This window comes from Neltuma alba, unplaced genomic scaffold (genome assembly GCF_004799145.2).
Source record: "Neltuma alba isolate B1F8T4 unplaced genomic scaffold, ASM479914v2 tig00011819_pilon, whole genome shotgun sequence".
Lineage (NCBI taxonomy): Eukaryota > Viridiplantae > Streptophyta > Magnoliopsida > Fabales > Fabaceae > Neltuma > Neltuma alba.
This window is the reverse complement of record NW_021636433.1, coordinates 3,952-19,951: the sequence shown is the minus strand read 5'-3', so window position 1 is coordinate 19,951 and position 16,000 is coordinate 3,952. Positions and strand designations below refer to the sequence as shown.

The following is a 16,000-nucleotide window of genomic DNA, read 5'->3' as shown; positions in this document are numbered from 1 at the left end:
CTTCAGTTTAATAATTCATTCGGTCTCCAAACAATGTTTATTTAAGTCTCCGAAAAAATATTTATTTAACATTAAGTGTTGCAAATGTTAATATAAATAGGGATAAATATGAAAGTGTAGCTAATTAAGTTGCAAATCAACAACTAGTGACAGTTAAGGATCATCTGTATGAATTGTACAATCTGTATATTTATCTTTTAATACAATTCTTTTGGGACCTTAGTCTCATTAAATTGAAGTTTCGGAAGCTAATAACTATCATTCTCCCTAATATAATGTACAATAAAAATTAATCGGTTGTGATCTGCAATATAAGTCTTATTATCCCAAATTTATTACTCTTCCGGTTCTAAATATAAGACCCTTATACTAATGTGTATAAGGGTTTTACATTTAGGACTGAAGGAGTGTTTCATTCAAAATATAAGTTGACTTTGATATTGAACCAACCCAATCTATATATAAGGGCGTGTATGGGAATGGAAGATAAATTCGTGACACGCTTGTTTAAATATTAAAGTTCAAAATGATGGACATACAGAATCCAAATGAATTAAAAACAAATGCATTCATGCATGATTTAAAATTATATATTGGTTAGTTGAAGCAAACGGGCGGGCACACAATATTATTTTAGTTATAAACAGTTGATATTTTATTCATCATCTTCTTAAAATGTTTGATCTGTTTTGTGATTAATTATGGCTGGCTAGGACAGCCTGGCTACAGCTATCAAATTTGTGAACCACATGATCACAACAAGATTTATCTTAGGGTAATAAACTTCGTTACATTAAGGGAAAATTGAGATTTTAATTTCTAAATTCTAGTTTTCCTTCAGTTTAATTAATTTCAATTCCTATGATTTACAACCTTTACAATTGGCATATCAACCCAAAGAAAAAGGACCGTGCCAAATAATTTTTGATGCAAATAAAGATCGGTAATACTCCCCCAAAATGTTATATTACGAAATATATATGGGTGGTTAATTAAATTAATAACATAGAGGTTTCCCATGGCTGATTAGAAGATTAGTGATTAAATTAATTGATTTGCGAAGTATAAACAGAAAAAAGAGGGAAGTTTGAAGATTGAAGTGAAACACGTCGTCCGATGAGTATTTGCGTCCACATTACTCCCTCAGTTCCTTATTATAAAAGACAAATAATCAAATTACGTTGATAAAAAAAACAGTTAAAATTAGTTGAGGACAATTAATGTGTAAAAAGCATAATGTTTTTTTCCAACAATGCCCCCATTAATAAGGAGAGAGAGTATGAGAGAGAACAATTAAATTATTAAAAGAAAGAGAAGTGGGAGGGAGAGAGAGTATTTCCACAAACGTCTCTCTGGTCAAACCCTTAATGGGCGAACCAGACTTAAATCGGACATAATCGGCAAACATTTCTATGCAGAAACGAGGTGGGTGTTCACACCCTACTACGACGTTCCTCGAAGTTATCGCCCATCCATGGCCCCAAACAAACTGAATAAACGACCTGACCGCCAGCTCACAACCATCGCCCTTCCATATCACCGACACGGCTTTAACGCTCTGTTGAAGTGGTCGCCTGCTTCCTCCCTAAACTTACGTACGTATTAGTTCGAAACAATAGAACTTTCTGGTAAATTACTAATTCATTTATTAATTCGACAATACTCTCTCGGCTAGCTTAGCTTCCTTCCATGTTAAGCCACGCTAAGCTATATATATCTACCTTCATTCCTCCTCAAGCTTCATCCCCCTCCCTCTCTCTCTCTCAGCATTAGTCTTTCTGCTTACCCTCTCGAAGAAGAAGCTTCATTCACAGAAAACCCTAGCTGTCTCTACTCTCATTCCTCATTCATCGTCATCAATTATCTTTCCTACCTGTGTGTGTGTCTCTCTCTCTATATATATATCTGCTTCATCTTCAAGCTTCACTATTATTCACAGCAAACCCTATCTGATCTATTACTCTGACCAATATACAATCTGTGGAAGAAGAAGCAGTATGAGTTCTTCAAGCATCAACATCCAGAGCATTCTTTGCCCTACGCCTCCTCCCACACAGGGTTCTAAAACCAGACCAGCCACTCGCATTCCAAACTCCAAGGATCACTTCTCCAAGAGTCGATGATGACACACTTCACAATTCCATGCATTTCTCAGGTTAATACATACATATGTATATTCACTCGTTTTTCTTGTTACATCTTCGTTCTCGATCAGGTTCATGCTGGTTGGGGCAATGTTTTTACCTGTTTATTTCCGTCATAACAGAAGCACTTTATGTTACTTATAACCCTTGGGTTTCATTTTCATATTTGCAGATTAATCTTGCGGATGAAGCCGCTGCATCATTGATTATGGATCGTTAATGATTGGGTCACATGAAGGGAGAATCGAAATAGTTGCAAATATATGTAGGGCACATTACTATATATATGTTATATTCTTTATTCGTTCGTTTTTATGTTTGATTTGATCATTTGTTGTCTTATACAAACAGTGGAGTTAGTTAATAATATTCGTTTATTCGAAAGCTGCTTCCTTCGTAAATCTGTTTCCTTGTACTTTTTGTAATCATTTGAATAAAATAACACAGTTGCGATCAGTGTCTATCAAAAGGCACACATATAAAGCTAAGTATCAAGTTTATATAATGTTAAGGGACGAAAGTGCATAATACCTATACATCATATCAAGAAAATCGAATTAAAAATTTGGAGGGTCAAAGCCAATCCCTACTCTGATCTCCACCTTTGTGTGTGGGTTCCATCAACCGATGCTCTCTCCGAGTTTTTTAGATTCAAAGTATTTAATATATAATAAATTTGAACGAAGAAGTCGTGTTTAATAGAATTTCCAGTTTAAATAAAGATTGCTGGGTGGAGTCAACTTTCCGATTTTCAGGGCTTATATGTGTGTGTGTGACTAAGGTCAACTACTAAAACATATTCCTCTAGTCTTATTTATAAAGCACTTTCAGCATATTTCACATAGACAAAAAAAAATCTTAAAATGTATTAACTCTCCATTAAAAATAACAATTTTTTTAACTTTACTCATATTTAATATATACACCTTTCAAAAGAAATAACTACTTACACTATAATAAATGAAGGACAAAATGATACATTCACGCTAAAAATTTAATGAAGTGACTTATAAATAGGACTGAAAAAAAATCCTCTTTTTGCCCTATAAATAGAATCAGAGGAATATATGAGACGTAATAAATTAAAGCTATGGCTAACTCTTGGTAGTAAAATCAACTTTTAACAATTTACTATATGACAGGAAACTCCTATAACTTACATATATAGAACTTATTTGTATCTTTTGAATGATTCAATTCATGTAAGTTCTTGGAAATGCTGATCGGAAAAGGTAGCGTGTAATATTCATTTAAATGATGTTATAAGGTCGGCAATAAACATTATTATAAGGTTCAATACTTCGTCGAGATGGATCACAGCATTTTATTTTATCCCTTGTGCACTCATAAATGAATAGAATAATAATATTATATATAATGTTATCAGTTTTGCAAAATAAAGCTTTCAAATTCTCTCAGTTGAAGAGATTGTGTAAGAAGAAGAAAATTAATGTAGTTATATGAGGCATACATATCATACATTGAGGACTGATGTCCCTTTTTCAAATTCCATATGCTCTTATAAATTTTATTTGATTTCTTCCAGCGGAACAAACTCTTCTGTCTCTGTCACTATTTTAACCCTAGACATTTAACTAAGCCCGTTTTTGAATTTTTACCCGAAAAACGAAAAAAATCATTTCTGATTGGATCAGAAATGGAGACTTCAGAATGCATATACGTTAAAGACAAATTCATCTTATCTTAAAAATGGAACTGATTCTACGTACAGTGCCGAACTTATCTGATTCCAATGATTCCGTAATATACAAAGTATAAACGACAAAGTAGGCCGACATGGATTTACCAAAAAGACTGTTCTTTTATCTTAAAGAATAATTGTAGCCTTTTAGACAGACGTTTAATTCTATATATATCAACTTTCCAGTTTTCATGGTATACGATACTATAAGGTCAACTAAAACGTATTTGAGAAGTAATTCGGTAAAGTTATGGTATATACTATACATGGCCGAAAAGAAGAAAAGAAAGGTGCATATACTATATATGTTTATAAAGACAAACTTCACCTTAAAAGTGAAATTGATTATTCTAGGCGCAGTACCAAACTTTATCTTATTCCAAGATTCCATACTATAAACAACAAGTATAGGGACATAGATTTCGAGAAGGCTCTTTCAAATAGATACTGTCTCCACTATTGGAAGTCATTCCGCAATACAAGCTAATTAGTCAAATCCAGACGTAAGACCAAACAACAACCAAATTGAAGAATTACAACTCTTTCTGGTAATCTAGCTTGCTACCTAGCTAGCTAGAGGCAAAGTGAACAAATTAAGAAAAAAAATTGAATGAGAAAAAAATAAGACCAAAAAAAGAACAACAACTGTACACCTAGAAAATACAAGCAAATTTGAGAAATGATATATCATACATATATACATGTTTATTTGGATATTGTGATGTATCGAATATTCAAGATAGAGCAAGTAAATTAATCAATTATTTACGGGGGAAAAGTCGCTTTGGATCTTGATCGAGTTAGCTATACATAAACTACTTCACATTTTAAAAAATTGAAATAAAATTCTTTGTAACTCATTTATGATTAATTATAAAGCAGAGAGAGAAGACATTTTTTTTGCCCTATTTATAGGATACCGAGAGAAATTTTTTTGTATGGATATATAATTTTACCACTTATTTATTATTGTGTTGGCTTTGTTTATATGAGGTATAATGTACATTAAATAGGAATAAAATTGAAAAGTTATTAAATTTTAAATGAGAGTTAATAAAGTTTAAGGTTTTTCTTGATCTGTGTAAAATATACTGGAGGTGTCTTATAAATAGGACCAGAGCAGTAGACAGGAAGTGATGATAAAGAAGTGTTTCAAAATCGCTTCAAAGTAAGTGGGAGTGTTCAGTTAGAAAGAACATAATTAATGAGTATGTAGATCTTAAATTAAGAAATGAAAGAGGTGTAATAAAAAACGAAGAGTAAAATAAATTAGTTAACCTGCATATATATCAGCGACGTCTCTTGGAAAAGACATCCTTGGCACTTGGGATTTGAGTGCCAGGTCTTGCCGGAGGATTCTGGGGAGATGGCCTTGAAGGGCTGAAAATCTTAGGAGCGCTAACGTTTCCAGAACTCAAATCTCTGATTCTAAAACAGGATTATATTTGATGCTGGTTTGATCTGTCTCACAGATTATTGATTATTTTGCTTTGTTTGGAGCTTTATTGAGGATCGACTACTTATATCGACAGACAAGCTAGGCATTATGGTCCAACGTTGAAAGAAGGAAATTAATGGGAAGTGACCAAGTGATTGTTAAGGTATTTTACGTGGAGACTTTAGTTTGTATATGAATTAATTCATTACTGTAGTCGGCAAATTGAAACCAGCATTGGATTAGGGGGCACGTTAATGATCAAACTCTTAGGCCAACTCTGAGTCTCTTCTCTCTCTCTCTCTCTCCCTATATATATATATATATATATATATATATATGAAAATCCTTAACGTAAGTTTGCTGAATGATTGGCATAGAATTGAAGCTCTTTTTGAGAGGTATGGACTTTGGATGCGCGATTTCGGAATTTTTCTGCATTTCCGCTCCGTCTCAGGGGTATGCTTACTCGGCGTGACGTCACAGGGGTATTTTTGACCTTTTGGATGTGAAGAACTTGACCATGTCTTCGTTGTAGGTGTATATTATCATCTTATGACTTCGAATCCCTGAACTTCTTATCCTTCAACTAACATGTCTAGTAATCTTTTCCCATTATATTGTTAATTCAATTATAAGTAAATATGTACAGCTTATTATAATATATATATATATCGATTTTATAAAAATTATTTTTGATACACGAATTTTATATAAATTACTATACTGGTCAATGATGACAATGACCCTAGAATCACATAAAATTAAAGGTCCTTTTTTTTTCCCCATTTAACAACCGAAATATGACATTGGCGATGTCGTCCTAGTTAAGGTACCTTAACTTGTGTCCGAACTAGTTAGTCTTCTTCATGGACTATGTGCCTGTTTGGCAACACTTATTTGGAGCTTATAAGTAGCTTATAAGCTCTATAAGCTCTATAAGCTCGATTGACAAAAGTAGAGTCTGTTTGGATCAGCTTTTTTGCAATCGGGCTTTTGTCTGAAAAGCTACAATAAGCTATAAGTTAAAATTAACAGCTTATGGTTTATAGCTTATGGCTTATGGCTTTTAAAATATGGAGAGAGAAAAAATTAAGAAATTTATTACTTCTTTTGGTTCTTATTATAAGCCTCAAATAACTAATTTGTAGATAATAAAAAATCAATTAAAATTAGTTGAAAGTAATGAATAAGTTAGAAATATATTTTTATTTTTAAATATGCTCCTAAAAATATACTTTTATTTTTTCATGTTTCACTTTATATTTAAAATATTTTTTATGACTTCTTCATATTAAATTATTGTAATTTCATTGTATTATGTGAAATTATTTTTTTAATCATGTTTCATTATTTATTAAAACTCATGCTCATTTTGGTAATTTTTCAGCCAAAATTACTTTTACTCAGCTATAATTCAAACAAGCTTTTTCCAATCTCATTTTTGTAAACTAGCTTGTCTGAACTCCAATCCAAACACAATTCAGCTTATCCAATTTAACTTTTACCAACTTCACTTTTCCATAAGCTACTTTTTCTATAAGCTGCTTTTCCAATCGCTGATCCAAACGGACCCTATGTGGTGGAATTTTCACCTTAATTTCCTTGGCTTTTCCCCGTTTATTTTTTTTCAATATTATAAACAGTTGATATTTTATTCATCATCTGGTTAAATCATTGATTAATATATTTGTTGTGATGATAACTAAGCTGGACAGCCATGGTCAGCTGTAGCCAAGAATATTGTGAATCACATCATAACAAAATGAACATTTGATATTATTTTGGCGGCGGTCCCAAAAAAATATAATCTGAGCTCCCTCCGGTCAAAGCGGTGATGAGCTATTAATATTTTTCATTGTTGATTAGATTAGTTATTAATTTAATGGATTTATTAAATAAAACTATACGCACATGATGACTAAAAAAAGGGAGGGAAATCTGAAGTCTGAAGTGAAACACGTCGTCCGTTAACAAAAAAACTGTCTTACTAACCAAAAATAAAAAACAAAAAAAGAGCCGTATGTCGGATTAGTTGGAAAAAGAACTTTCTCTGTAAATTACTGTTTCATTTGTTAAATCAGCAAGAATAATCTCTTATTCATTCCATGTTCAGCTATATATATATATATATATATATATATATAGGTTGATTATATTCCTCATCATGGTCTATCTCTCTCATCATTAATCCGCGGAAGAAGAAGAAGAAGCAGTAAGAGCTCTTCCAGCATGAACATCCAGAGTGCTCTTTGCCCTACCACTGGTCCTGGTCCTCGGACTCAGTCCTCAAACACCAGAACTGGTGCTCGCATCCCGAACACCCAGGATCACTTTTCCAAGAGTCGATGACAGATGGATGACTCATTTCATAACTCCATTTCTCAGGTTAATACACACACACACACACACATTCACTCCTTTATCTTGTGACATTTTGGTTCTCGAACAGGTTCATCATGCTGGCTCTCCTGAGTAGGGGCGATGTTTTTACATGTTGATTCCCATCATAATATGGCCCCCTTTGGGCTTCATTTTCATATTTGCAGATAATTAATCTTGCGGATATTGATTATTATATATGGATTTAATAATTAAGTGGGTCGACATAAAAGGAGAATCCAAGTGTACGTTCGTGGGGCACAATAATCTGATTGTAATCTTTATCCTGTTTCTTAATTTGATTACTTGTTATCTGATACAGACAATGGAGTTAATAATATTCAATTGAAAGCCGCTTCATTCCCTTATCTGTTTCCTTGTACTTCTTGCAAATATGTCGTCAGCACTCAAAAGGTCAAAACTGAACGCTGCATTCGATATCTCTCCACTTTTAATTTAATTAAAGACGACGAAAGTGTGTGTATCACCGTTTTCAACTTCTTATGGTACTTACAAAATAAATAAACTAGTCTATTTATTATTAATTTAAAGATCTAACGGAATAAAATTTTGATTCAGCTATCAATTGATTTTTAAACAATTTAGTCCATATGGTTTTATACATTTAAATATTGTTTCTTATATATTTTTAAAAATAAAATTGCATATATACACCATGAAACCTAATAACTGAGGTTTTAAATTATTAAAACGAGTAACATTAAGTCAAAATTTAGATATTAAATTACAACTAATCAAAACTATGGGGCCAAAAAGTTAATTTTCCCAAAATATAAATCGGGAGTTTTCGGCATTCCATAAAGTTCATCGAAATTTCTCGCTCCATTGACTTTTTATACGCGTACCAGAACATATATTTATATAATTACGGATGTTTTTCAAACGTTTCAGGAAATTGAATTCATCTGTACATAAATATGCTAATATTGACGATATGATCATATCCGTTGGATCTAATAATAATCAGCCCTCACTAATTCCTTCATTTCTAATCGAATGTTGGATATCATTCATTTTTATTGCGGTTGATTATTATCTCTGGGTAATTCAATTCTGGGAATAGCCTAATTTCAATATATATCAAGCTTAATTGAGGTTTTCTTACAAACAGACCGTGTGGGCTCCATATATATTAAACTTTCTTGTCGTCGCTTGCTCTATCAGTTTGAAAATTCAAAGTCTAGTAAATTTGACCGAATTGTCATGTGCAAACAGAATTTTCAGTTTAATTAAATAAGGCCAACTAATTGAAACGTATCGCAGAAGTAACTATTTGGCGAGGTTGTGATGGTTAAACTTAACTGACTGAGGTGAAATTAAATATCCAATAATAATAAATGAGAAATATAAATACTATATATATGTGAATGTTTGGAATTAATGTATGGATTATTCAACTTGAACTCATCATTTAAGTTACTGCTGGAAATGCCCTTCAATTGGGAAGGAAGAATGTCGTATTATTTATTTGAATGTTATACTAGATGGCCAAAAAGAAAAAAGAAAAGTGCATATACCATATATAAAGACGTACGTCCTTTTTTCAAAAAGTGAAATAATTGACCCCACGTACAGTACCGAACTTTATCTTACTATTCAAGGATTCCGTACAACAAGCAACAAAGCAATGTTTTAAAAACCGGACCGGACATTGAACCGGAAAGACTAACGGGTCACGGTTTATATGGTTGGACCGGTTGAACCGATAGTCAGACCGGTAATGTAATAATTAAATAAAAATAATATTATATACTTATAAAATAATATATGCATTCAAAAATTAAAGTTATTATTTTAAAAATAAACTTTAAATAAATTTAGATGACAATAATGTAGTAAAAATGCATGTTTAATTTATATTAATTAATAAAAAATTAAATAAAGAAACCAACTGACGAAAAAAAAGAAACAAAAAATGAGGGAAAATGTTTAAACAAGTAGGGAGAATTATAATAAGTTCTCAAAGAAAAAAAATCAGTACTAAAAAATTTCAATAACATAACTTATAATGATAAATCTTAAAATAAAAAATAATAATTTCTTATATTTATTTTGTAATTATTTTTTTTAAATCTCATTATAATTCTTCTATTCCCAACTTAAAAAACGTCTGGAGGTATTCTATAAAAGGCTAAGAAAATTCTCAACTAAAAGAATAAAAAAATTGCCTCGGTGAATGTGTGTGGCAGTAATAGCCTGATGGGTGAGAAGTCAAATTTATTTACATTGAAAAAAGAAAAAGGTGAGGCAGTAAAACGTGCTTCCAGTTTAGCTTCTTTGCTCCTGTCCTTTCAAACGATAACCTCTTCGCCATTTTTTTTCCCTTCTTCATCCGAAGTCCTAACTCCAGTTGTTCGAACTCCGAACTCCAGCATAGTCATAGTCGACAGCCATGGATAGTTAAATGGTTCAGGTTCTGTTTGATTTTTTTGCTAATATTTTTCATTATTTCTATTATTATAAAAAAAATACTGGGTAATTTCTGGCTGGTTTTTCCTTCTCCCCTTTCTTCCTGGTCCTCTTCCTCATTCTCCTTCACCTTCAGAGCCTCATCTGGCGACCCGTTCGGTTTTTCAAAAACCGTTCCGGTTCCCGGCTTAATGACGGTTTCCGGCTCTAAAGCCGGTTCTTCCCGACTCTAACCGGCTCAACCTTTAAAACGGTTTTTGACAAAAAAACGAGCCGTTTAGGAGTCCGGTCGCCGGTCCGGCCGGTCTGACCGTCCGGTCCGGTCCGGGTTCAAAATCATTGCAACAAAGTATAGGGACATGGATTTCAGAAAGGTCCTTTCAGATGAATACTGTCAAATGAGGATCGATCAAATACTTATATGGAGAGAGAAAAGTAAGGTAATACTCCTCTCAGAAAAAATATTTTTTTGTTCTATTTATAAGGCACTGAAAGAATTTTTTTTATAGATGTATAATTTTACTCTTCATTTATTATTGTATTGACTTTCTCTACATGAGGTATAATACATATTAAATATGGATATAAATAAAAAGTTGTTAAATTTTAAATGAGAATTAACGAAGTTTAAGGTTTTCCTTAGTTTATGTGAAACATGTTAGAAGTGACTTATAAATAGGACTAGAAGAATATGGTCCAACGTTGAAAGAAGGAAATTAATGGGAAGTAACCAATTGATTGGTAAGATATTTACGTGGAGACATTAATTTGTATCCGAATTAATTCATTGCTGTAGTCGGCAAATTAAAACCAGCGTTAGATTAGGGCACACGCTAATCAAACTCTTAGGCCACCTGTGCATGTGTGGGGGCCTCTCTCTCTCTCTCTCTACACACACATACACACATATTATACCATTATATTATACGAAAATGGTTAACGTAAGTTTGATCGATCAATGAAACGCATAGAATTGAAACTCCGTCTCATAGGCAATGACTTTGAAAACGCGATTTAGGAATTTTTCCGCATGTTCCTGCTCTGTATCGATAAGGTTACGACGTTGCTTTTTCCAAGTTCCATTCTTGCCCATATTCGACGTGATGTCACAGTGGTATTTTTGACCTTTCCGGATGGGAACTCGGCCATGTCTTCGTTGTAGGTGCGTGCGCCGGCCTTTAATTTATCAGCGTCGTCTTGGGTCTCCGCCGCGTCCGATTTAAAAGCCGTGAACTTTTTATGTATCCTTCAACTAACATGCATGTCGCGTAATCTTTTCCTATTCTTTAATTAATTATAAGCCACTTACAATATGTAGCTTATTAGATTTTTTTTTATATTATATGTGTATATATAGAGAGAGAGAGAGGTTTTATATAAGTTGTAACTACTGTACTGGTCAATGGCTTATTGAAGAAGTTAATTTTTAAACGATGAATGGTGCAACTTATATATCTGTATTGATGACTGTCCTCTCCGGGTAGAAAGAGAAGGGTGGAAAATAATGGAAATATATAAAAATACAATAATTTGAATAAAACAAGTTGCGAGACTTTGCAACAAGTTATCGAGAATTCTCATTCCATTGACCGTCCAATATTTTGAAACCTCTTCCAAATCATTTTGGAATTTTCACCTTTTTTTCTGTTTATTTTTTTTTATCTCTGTGTATCGTAGATTATCACAGAAATTATTAGGTAACTATAATACATCTTTGGAATAAATTAAATACAATTTGGTCCAACATATTATTCATTTAATATTTATATGTAATATCCAGTTACGCGTTTTCCAAATCACAATGACCACGGAATTAGAATTATATAAAATTAGAGATCTTTTTCTTTAACAACCGAAACGTGACATTAGCCATGTCGTCCCAGTTATAAAAGCTACCATAATTTGCGTCTGAATTAATAAATAAAAAAAATTTAACTTTTAATCCATATGCCTAGTTCTTTAATTTCTTTTCAATTGTCATTTTGTAGAAAATAATTAATGATTATAAATTACTAATGAGTTGATAAATTTAAAAGTTGGAATGTGAAGATTTTTTAAATACCATAGAACATTTTTTAAATGAGTTGGGAACCTCACAAAATAAAATATTAATGGTCTTTTAATTTTTGGGTGAATGAGTTTGAGTTAGTCAAACAAATTACAGGAGATTTCGTCACAGCTTGCCGGAGATTCTCAAAGCATTGACCTGTCTCTTTCCTATTCTTTTATTTACTGCCAAAAATATCGTACATCTCATTTTCATATAATTTTCTTTTCAGAACGATTTTTCAATTAAAAAAGCGATATTATCACAAACTATATGCTGGAATTTTCACATCAATTTATTTTGTTTTTATTTATTTTTTTTAATATTCAACATTCTATATATAAAAAATAAACATATCTACTAGTAGTATTATATGTTTTGCGGTAGACGCATAAACAGGGAAATTCTTGCGCAATGACCACATTCAGATTATGAGTGTTATGCCGATCATATAATTAATTAATTTACGCGTTTTCTAAACGTCTGAGAAGGGTTAAAAACAATCAAAGATGAGCTTAATATTGGAGAATATAGTTGAAGAAGAAAGGATGATTATTTAGTTAATTTTATAATAATCATATAATAATATCGTTTGATAGTAAACAGTTAATTGTTTTAATTGCTTATTCCCAACTTGAATCTAAATATTATCTATAATTTCTATTTAAATGATTTTTCCAGTTAAGCTGAATTTATTTAAGTATGCGGTACCTACAATTAAAAACATTATGAACATATACATAACATAATATTGTACAACATTTGATATGCGTCTATCTCACTTCACACTTCTGTTTTACAATTGCACAGAAAAGATCATAATTAATAATTTGATTGTAAAGTATTATTATTATTGTTAATAAAATGATTTTTTGCCATATATTGTTGATAAAATATTGACCCATATGTGTCATAGTGTAAATATTTTAAACTAGGAAGACAAAATATTGAACGTCCCTTTCTGGTTTAATTTCCAGCTTGAAGACAAAGTTTTATTTATTCAGCAAAAGTTTATGAACAAAACAACAAGGATCAAGGAGATTGTTTTTCAAAATTGTAACGAAATCCATCGAATCAATCAGACCTACAGTCAAACGAACAAATTAATTATTTTTTTGGCTTAAGAACAAATTAATTAAATTTAAATTAAACGAATATCAGTAAACTAACAAATATATGCATCAAATAAATAAATCCCATTATGATAAACATATTCACATATATAATTAAGAATGTCCGAAATGTATGACATGTATTGATTAACTAGATAGTAAACAGTTAATTGTTTTACTTATTTGGCGATGAAATTTCGTTGAGTTTAGAGGTATGGTTTTTTTTATAAAAATGAACCGAAAATAATTGTATATGTATATAGTAGTATATCATATTTGTGTGTGCATTATTGAGAAAGTAATTGGGAAAGTTATTAATTGTTATATGATATGGTAGCCATTTAATTTTTGAAAACGTCGTATATGATTTGGTCTCTATTGATCGGAAGGCACTGACTGATTCACAATTTTTTTTATGCACTAATAGCAGGATTTAGTTAATTTATACAAAGTCAACTGAAGCTTCTTTAATTTGTCAATATTTCCTTTTTGTTTGGGAAGTCAAAAGCTTCACAGTTAAGGTAAGCTTAGCCTGGCATGGTCAAATATTAATTACGAGAGACCTAAATACTAAGAATTTATTATTTCATTTGGCATCTGGAATTGAAACAAATTATCAAATAAATCCCTATTTTATAATTTTCGCCCCTATTTTGACGTATTTTTAACTAAATGAATTACCTTTCATTCACATACTTCTATCCAGTAATATTTAAAATATTTAATATTTATTTTTGTTTAAAAATTGATAGGACTAGATGTAGTTTTCCTATGCATTACGTGAAATTATAGAAATAATACATACTATTCGAAGTTTGCAAATGGCAATTTAAGTTTGCAAATAGCATGGTGTTTTGTTTTTCCTGCAGATACCATGTCTTCTACTGTGTATTAAATATTTTCTATTACTATTGATGATTTCAATCGATATGCACAGCACAAAGTTAAGTGATTTGTTTAACTTAATAATATTTGCTACCGATATTTATATATATACATAGAGAGAGAGAGCGATTGGGGACTTCGTCGTTGGGTAACTTACGCATCCTTCAACTGAATTTGGAAGGTCAACTAAGGTGGGCCCCCACTCCCTTTCGTATATTATATGGAACTACAAATTGATTAGTGAGTCATGGGAGACCGGAGGTAATATAGATATATTTTTGTATTGGTATTAAAAATATGCATAAGAAAAGTTTTCACTCCATCAAAATGCAAACCTAATTATCTATGATTGGACAGATTTAAACATTATATTGCTATTGCTACAGTTTGGGAAGATTGAATCCATGGTCTAATTATCATTATATTTATGGAAGCAAACAAATTAAAGGACAACAAATTAAATCAAATCTAGACGCAAAACATATATTATTGCTTCATCTCTCTGCTATAATATGTATATATAATTGCTGTGTGGGTGTGTGTGTGTGTGTAAATTCTTCTATAGTGCAAGCCTTCTCGCTTCAATATCACTGGCACTTTTCCACAATCTGCGTGAAATCGAAATGAAATTAGGAGTCAGCAGAGTATTCAAAGAAGGAATAATTAAGACGGCTGCGCATAATATGTATATACAACCCAAAAGACTAATTATATTAAGGAGTTTGTCATACTTTTTCGTATGGATGGGTTTGGAGAAATTAAGACTAAATATCTTTTGATAAAATAGATGGGAGACAAAGAAAAGTTGTACATGCCCCAGTCCTTGAGTACTATAAAATTCTTCAATAGGAATAAAAAAAAAATATAGCCAATATGCCAAAACTTTTTCACGTACGTAAAAGATAAGGTAGGTAGTTATCATGGCATACTTAAAGAACCTCATCATCAGAACTGATATGGAGGAGTACGTAATTAACATTGAACCCATGTTTTCCTAACGAGAAAGCGCACTACCTGCTGTCCTAATTATAAGGACTAGTTTATAGTGCAATTTACATTATAAACTAGTTCTTATAAGTAGAACCGGTATTTTAAAACAAAAGAAAGAAAGAATAATGAACCTGATGGAGAAGTGTATGGATCATGGTCTCTTGGAAAAGACCTTGGCGGTGGTGGGGATTGGGGTGGGAGCTCTTAAAAAAGTCTGAGAGTGAGAAGGATGGGGCGTATTTGCTTTGGAAAAACTCTTCTGCGTGGTTGGCATTTTAGTGCCATTGGCAGTTTTGGAAGGATTGGTAGAGGCCGCCGCCTGAGTCTGAGTCAGTGGTGGTGGGCTGAACACCTTCTGGGGGTTTATGCTTTTAGAATTCATATCTAAGGATAATGTTTGGAAGCCTTAGGATGGGGATAAAGAAGCAGGCTAGCTAGCTTGTTATGCAGAAAAACTGAGAGAATTAAGAGGTAGATGATAGATAGATAGATGGAGAGGAATATTGGTGTTGTGAAGCTTGTTGGTGAAGCAGAGGTATTTATAGAGTTGTATTAACGTCGATTTCATGAGAAGGGAAGGAAATGGGAAGAAATTTACAGAGAAATTATGGGGAAAATTTTGAAGCAGCGTGCGTAGGATTGGGGCACAAGTAAGTGATCCATGACTTGGCTCTCCGCGGTTGCCTTATGCCTGCTTGAGAGGTTGGTTAGTTATTTCCACTTTCCAGCCACGTTATCACAGTCCCCTCTCTCTGCCGCGAAGCCTTCAAGTGTGAAAGCAAAATTAAGTGTTCAAAATTAAACCCCCTATATAATACTCTTCTCATCCGTGAGTCACATAAAGTATTTACATTTTATTTATTATTATGTAAA

The 16,000-nt window shown here is 32.1% G+C and overlaps 2 long non-coding RNA genes across 2 annotated transcripts; one reads left to right on the top strand and one right to left on the bottom strand.

Annotated features, from left to right (window-relative positions):
- Positions 1–1,933: 1,933 nt before the first annotated feature.
- On the top strand, positions 1,934–2,530 carry LOC114718181 (uncharacterized). Its single transcript, XR_003737795.1, has 2 exons — positions 1,934–2,155; positions 2,317–2,530. It is a non-coding gene; the product is annotated as an uncharacterized LOC114718181 (long non-coding RNA).
- An 11,946-nt stretch (positions 2,531–14,476) lies between these two features.
- On the bottom strand, positions 14,477–15,633 carry LOC114718182 (uncharacterized). The gene is made up of 2 exons (XR_003737796.1): positions 15,259–15,633; positions 14,477–14,745 (listed from the first exon to the last, which is right to left on the bottom strand). It is a non-coding gene; the product is annotated as an uncharacterized LOC114718182 (long non-coding RNA).
- Positions 15,634–16,000: the final 367 nt, after the last annotated feature.